Here is a 7,401-nt window from a genome sequence, read left to right as displayed (position 1 = left end):
GCCACTTCATCACAACACCAAGGTAAGGCACCTAGTCCAAATCCAATTCCCATTAAAATTAAGAGGTGGTTCCCTTCTATGGTGCAGGTACCCAAGCAAATCCCCGATGGTGGGCGCATGTACGTGAACCTTAGGCAACACAACGCACCCATCAACGAACATCGCTATCCATTACCGTTCAAAGATGCAATGTATGAGAGTGCCGTGGGCTCCAATGGGGCATGATTGTGTTCTTCGTCCGGCTGCAAGACGTAAAAGAAAGCGCTACTTGGGAGGCAACCCATGCAATTCAACAAAGGAAGACCAAGGAATCACTCCAATTCCAGATTTGCGTTCCTAAACTCTTCACTTTGTTATTTATTTCGAATCTGCCTATTTAGTTGTTTTAGTTGCTGTTTGTGTGTTTCTTTTTGTTTAGTGTGATTTTATGCTTGAAACATTGAGGACAATGTTTGATTTAAGTGTGGGGGGGTAACTAAGTGTTTTAGATGCAAATTCGTGGGATTTTATCACCCTAAACTTGAAGACTTGTTCCTTGCTGTTTTTAAGTGTTTTTGAGCAGTTTTGATGTGTTTTAGTGTGTTTTGAAGTAAAAATCCGAAAATTACATAAAAATTTGAAAAATTTGTTTTAAAAACCCAAAAAGAGTTGTTTTTGTGTGTTTGTTTGTGTCTTAGGGTACCTTCCAACACAATGGTGAGGATTCGGTTTGTAATTACATGGCTGTTAAAGAGAGTGATTAACATGGATGAAAGTTTGATTTACTCTTTGTTTATGCTTAGTTGTGGTTATAACTTATGAATTCACATGCAATCATAAAAGAAAAAATCAGTTTTTGTAACATGCTTGAAGGAAGGAACTCAAACTAACGCTACAACCTTGTGAGACTTGAGCCTAAACGTTTATTTGGAGAGTTAAAATCTGTGCATTCTTTCTTTTCTAAAGTCGTTGCATGATCTCATTATTCTTTTCTTGGTTGCTACTTAGAAGGCGTTTCATCATTTAGTTCCAAATGCTAGAACTCATGCCCATTTCATTCAAAGCATGTTATTGATTTGCATAACACATATTCAAGATGAAGTTGTGTAGTGACCACCACCTTAGCCAAAAAGCCGTGTGCCCTATGTCATTGTGATTTGTAGGTTTTAACCCCATTGAGCCTTGTTAGCCTTCGTTATTTGTTAACCCATGTTTTCCTCACCTAGCCTAGTTTAGGACCATCCATACCTTGTTCTTAAAGCATAGTAAAGCATGATTCAAATTGAATTCCTTTTGATTTATGTTGGCAGAAAACAAGTGTGGGGGAAATATTTCTTTTGTGATTTTGTGTGCCATAGGCACGTGTGGAAAGAAAAGAAAAGAAAAAAAAAAAAAAAAAAAAAAAGACAAAAAATTCGTGGAAAAAGAAAAAAAAATGCAGAAAAAGTATGAAAAGTATGAGAAAAAGAGTTCCAAAGTATTGTTTGTTGAAGTAAGGGTCCAAAACAATGAATTTGACCCTAAGGAGTTGTTTAAGTATCCCCCTTGTGTTTTAAAGTTAATTTCTGCAATCTAAGTGAATTCTAAGTCTTAATTTCATTGCTTTGCTTACTATTGCTTGAAGAACGTTTGTTTTCCTTATCCTTTCCTTGTTAACCAACACCCCAAGCCCCATTACAACCCTTAACTTCTATCTTGAGTGTTATGTGTTTCAATTTGTAGAATTTGAATTTTGTATGAGCATATGGTGTCACTGGTTCTCGCATCTAAGTAGTAGCATTCCATTCATGAGATCATATCTAAACATGCTTCTTAACTCTAGAAATTGCGTTCTTTGTGATACATATATGTGAGCATTCGTTTTCATTTCTACATCAATCTTCTCACATATGACTAGTGTAGGGTGTGGAGTTAGAAAATCTGAGTGAAAATAGAGTGTATATCTTGTAAGGGATTGAGGGAATTCTCTAAGGCATGTTACTACATTCAAAGCATTGTTTTAATTGATTACTTGTGAACTAGTAAGTAATGGCTTTAATTAAGTATGTGCTTGAGTAAAGATGACTCAAATCTGTGGGGATAACAATCTTTAACATGTCATGTGCATTGGAAATCCCTGAGGCAAACGTTGGAAGGTTTAGGTTTTGTTTTGGTTAGTTGGTTTCGTTCTGTTTCCTTTCTTTTGTTTGTTTTGCTCGAGGACTAGCAAAAGCTAAGTGTGGGGGAATTTGATAGGAGCATATTTATGCGCCTTAGTTAGCTAGTTCTTATGCATTTTTGTTATGTTTTCTTCGTTAAAGTAGTCTTTTCAGCTACTTTCATGTGTTTTCAGGTTAAAGGACGTATTACATGAAATGATGCAAGTTGGAGCTTTTGGAGCAAGAAAGTGAGCTTGGATTGAAAAGGACATGCTTGGAACACAAGGTTGGGATGGAATTGAAGAGTTGAAGATTTGAGGTTTCCTACTTGATGTAGGAAAGCTAAGCCTAAAAGTTTCCATTTTGGGTTGATCTTTCCTAAACCGGAATTGGCAACCAAAGTTTCTAAAAGTTGGAAGTTTCTATTCTTGGAGGTTTCCATTTTCGTGAGTTTCTATTCTTGGCTTTGGGCTTTTAGACGACCTAAACCCGAACTCCTTGTGGACCCTAAGCCTATGCCGCACCTTTCCATTCTAGAAGGCCTATTTTACAAACCCTAGCCTTAGCCCACATACCAGCCGCACCCTAGGCCCTTTTTCCCACTAAATGTCTAATTGTTTCAACCTAATTTCTGATGGATTTGTGTTTTAAAGGCCCTAATCTGATTTGCTAGGGTTTTTAAGTGCCTATATATATATATTTCTACACCCTACCCGCACATATCATTCCCTCTACACAAATTAGAAAATCACCATCACCCTAATCCCCTCCTTGCCGCAGCCACCACCCATTCCAGCAACCTTTCCCACCTTTTGCCGCAGCTTCCATCCATTCCAGCACCATTCCACGCATCCATACACCATTCTCCACCTCTATAAACCATTCCCACACCTTGCCGCACCACCATACTATCCTATCTACCTTTCAAAACCCAAAAACACATCCAGAAAACTCCATTCACGCCAGAACCTGTCCCTCACCTTTGCCGAGCCCAACCTTCACCCAACTCCATATTTTCTGACCCCCAAACCTTCCTAGCCGTGCCCTACACCCATCCTAGACATTTTTCCACCATTCTCCCTCGTCCAAAATCATCCAAAACTACCCAAAAATCCCCTAAACCCTCTCTGCCGCAGCAAGGAGAAGAAGAAAGAGGAGCTTGCTGTGCAGAATTCAAAGTGGAATTCTTTGGCATTTTAGGTGTAATCTTTCTTATGTCTTCGATGTTTCAATTCAATAAACTTTGTGTTGTGAGTATGAGGAACTAAACCCCCTTAGTTGGGGGGTGATTCGAAACCATGTACATGCTTGCAATTTGATTCGATTACATTCAGTTGTTATTTCATAAGTTATGGATTCAATTCGTTCATCTATTTGATTGATAACTTATTTGTGTATGTTGATTGAGAGTGCACGCTTAGTTTTCATGCATGAATATGATGCTAGATTATGAGGGAGTTTCACCTAATAGTTACAATCTTATAATCACAAGTAGTGAAGATCGCTTGAAAACGATCGCGTTGAATGAATTCTTAGCATAAGTTTCATGCAATTCATAGTAACAAATGCTTCGTCAATGCTTATGTTTTTCATAGAACGTAATGATTCTTGCTTGTATCTCTATTATGCAATTCATGTAGGGAACTTGTAGGGAATGTTTTGGGTTGTCGTATGCAATCATCCAACTTAATAACTTGTGGAAAAACTGAGGGTTAATTAGTGCAATTCACGGTTAACTTGGGGCGTTGAGTAATCATAGTTTATCGGAAGAACAACTGAAAATCGTTTTGTTTGCAAGTGTGACATGTGTGGAGAAGAACCTCCTAACTAGCCTTTTAACCATCTATTTCACCAAAATCGTTTTTACAATCTGCCCTATTTCCAATCTGTTTTCTTTAGTTTAATTTTCATCAAAACAAAATCCCCCTTTAATTTGAAGTCTTAGATTAGTTAGAAAGTGTTTTGATTTGTGTTTCTAAGTATTTTGATTCAAGTTTTCATCAAATTTCGTCCAAATTAGTGTAGGTGCTCAAAACTGCCCAGAAAGTGGTTTTTAGGCAGTTTTGAGCCTTCTAGTTGCTGTTTTGGTTTTTAGGTTTGTTTAAGTGTTTTAACTTTTAGTTTTGCATTCTTTGAGTCTAGTTTAGTGTTTTTAACTTTGTTTTTGAGTGTTTAAGTCAGTTTCCAAGCGTTTAGCAATCCCTCCTAATCCCCGGTCTAGAACGATCCCTACTTACATCTTTGCTACAATTTGACAAAAAGAGGGTTTAATTTGAGTGCTTATCTATTTCGCATCACTTAGGTCCTAACTCACACTCCGCGGACGAACCTTGCAGAGAGTTTGATCAAATGTAAACTACAAGAGGAGGACTTGAACTAGCATGAAGAGGGAGAGAAGCACATCTGCTCTAGCTAACCTGACTATATCTTTTGTTAATTTTGCACCTTACGCCAAAGGAGTTTTGATTAGCATTTTCATTCGATAAGCATGAAGATTTAGTTTGGCCCTTGCATGCATTATCATCACGCACTATAAATGCACCACCAACTCTCTCTCTCTTCTTTCATAATTGGCAGTTACAAAAAGAGCCTTTGAATTTGCTCCTTTTAGGAAACAAACATCCTTACGAAACAAATGCACCATAAATAACCAATATTATCTCGAGAAAAAGAAAACAAAAAAGAAAAACCAAACTTTCATCTTTTCCTTTGGAAAATATATATTTGAAACAAATCCACCAAATCTTGCAATCCATTTAACACAATGTCTGCAACAACAATATCAAATTTGGAAGACAACCCAACTGAGAAAACCTTTCAGAAATGGCCATCCAATTTCTTCAAGGTTACGGTTTTGGAGCTGAAAATACAAAGGGAAATAGCTCTTCCTCTTGTGGCAGTGAACTTGACATGGTTTGCCAAGATAGGCATCACAACAGCTTTTCTTGGTAGGCTCGGGGAGCTCCAACTGGCTGGCGGTATGCTTGGCTTCACTTTTGCTAATGTCACCGGCTTCTCAGTTTTAAATGGGCTCTGTGCTGCCATGGAACCTATTTGTGGTCAAGCTTTTGGAGCTAGAAATATAAAGCTCCTCCACAAAGCCCTTCTCATGACAACTTTCTTGCTGCTCCTCGCAATGCTTCCTATTTGGTTCTTGTGGCTCAATGTTGACAAAATCCTCATCCATTTTGGCCAGCAAGAAGACATTTCAATGGTTGCGAAGACCTACCTCTTCTATCTTTTGCCAGACTTGGTAGTTACTTCACTCTTATGTCCCATTAAGGCCTACTTGAACTCATAAGGCATCACAGTGCCATCAATGTTCTGCTCGGGTCTAGCGCTTGCTTTTCACATACCAGTTAACATCTTGCTTGCGAAAGCCAAGGTTCTCAAGGGTGTTGCAATGTCTATGTGGATCACTGATCTCATGGTTGTGGTTCTACTTGCGTCGTATACATGTGTCATTGAAATTAAGGCAAAGGAAGGGAGGTGGAAGGAAGGGGGTTGGCTTGATTAACATGTCAGCGATTGGAAAAGGTTGCTCAAGCTTTGTGGACCTTGCTGCCTCACTACCTGCCTTGAATGGTGGTGCTATGAGATATTGATGTTGCTCACAGGCCGGCTTGCGAATACCAAGGAGGCAGTGGGAGTATTAGCAATTGTGTTAAACTTCGACTATCTACTTTACTCGGTGATGCTTTCTTTGGCAACTTGTGCATCAACTCGTGTCTCCAACGAGCTTGGAGCAAACAGAGCAGGCCCTGCTTATCAGTCTGCATTTGTGTCTGTTGCAGTGAGTGTGGTCTCGGGTTTCATAGGCGGTTTGGTGATGTTAGGAGCTAGGGGAAGTTAGGGGTCTTTGTTCACTCATGACAAAGGAATTTTAGGAGGTGTGAAGAAGATGATGCTACTGATGGCTTTAGTCGAGGTGGTGAATTTCCCTTTAGTAGTTTGTGGAGGGATTGTCCTGGGAACGGCGCGACCGTGGTTAGCCATGTATGCAAATCTTGGTGGGTTTTACCTCCTGGCCTTGCCCTTGGGAGTTGTCTTAGCCTTCAAGATTGCACTTGGGCTCAGTGGATTGCTGGTAGGGTTCTTAATTGGAATCGTTGTATGCTTGATTTTGTTGCTAATTTTTGTTTTTAGGATCAATTGGGAAGAAGAAGGTTGCAAGGCACAGACACTTGCATCCGTTGGTTGTCAAGCACCAGAATAACCTGAGAAAGGTCATATCTTCCCGGTAAAACCGGATCATGTATAAGTAAACCACGTTTCGGCTCACCACCTATGAAATGGTGACTCCGACAGCCGGTTCTAGCAATGTTTTATTGTACGTTAAACATTCCCTGGCATATAAAAGTGTGCAATTCCTATGCAGTCAAGATATTGCTAGAGAGCAAGAGGCTAATGTGGCCTCCAAAATGCATATGTAGACAATCCAATTCCATGGCGGAAAGAATCCGGCTAAGTCGAATATCATTCCGCATGAATAAACTTTTCTCCTATTTGCAAATTAAACGCAAGAAAAAATTCATTGTACAGGGATGAACTTGCAATGCCATTGACATCTCTCTCTGAATAACATCATTGTTTCCCTCTTTGGTGAAGAAATTTGCATCACAGATCAATGAAGACAAATGGAAGATATCATCCGTCGATGAATCCAGGTTTAGTACTTGAGGACTCAAGCTCTTTATCTTTCTCCTCATTGAAGCCAAGGCCAGCCATTATCTTGTGGCCCGGAGATTCCCCTTCATACCAGATGCCAAGAAGTAGATAAGATGTTGTAATTTCCATGCTATCGCCTGCAATTGAGATGTTACTAAATTAAATCACATAGACTTCATAGCGCAGCAAAAAGAATTGAGAATCCCGATAAGAAAAAAAATGGCCATGTGTTCTTATAGCTTAATTCAACATTATCTATAATTGCGAATTCTGGAAGATAGGAGCTGACACATAATGCAAAGGTTTTTACCATATAACATCAAATAAAAGAGATATTCTACTACTGTTTCTTTTCACCCCATACATAACGCAAACTCATAGAAGCCAATCCATGGATCCTCTACTCATCCTCTTCGTGCAACTATGCAGCACGTCACACTAAATCTTATTTAAAGTAGTCAGAAAAAAACGTTTCACAATGGAAATTCACAGATGACAGAAGGAAGAATGAAATTGCAAAGCATAGGAAACATCATACACGGTGCAAAGAAAATAAAATCCCACAATCATATGTTATGTTGTCCGAAAGAAGTTACCAGCCCACATGTTCGTTGAT

The 7,401-nt window shown here is 39.1% G+C and overlaps 1 pseudogene; it reads left to right on the top strand.

Annotated features, from left to right (window-relative positions):
• The first annotated feature begins 4,749 nt into the window (after window positions 1–4,749).
• LOC103413142 (protein DETOXIFICATION 56-like) lies at window positions 4,750–6,494 on the top strand (annotated as a pseudogene).
• Window positions 6,495–7,401: the final 907 nt, after the last annotated feature.

The sequence above is a fragment of the Malus domestica genome, chromosome 06 (assembly GCF_042453785.1).
Source record: "Malus domestica chromosome 06, GDT2T_hap1".
NCBI classification, from domain to species: domain Eukaryota; kingdom Viridiplantae; phylum Streptophyta; class Magnoliopsida; order Rosales; family Rosaceae; genus Malus; species Malus domestica.
Note: the sequence above shows the minus strand (reverse complement) of the source record. Positions and strands in the feature narration are given on the sequence as shown.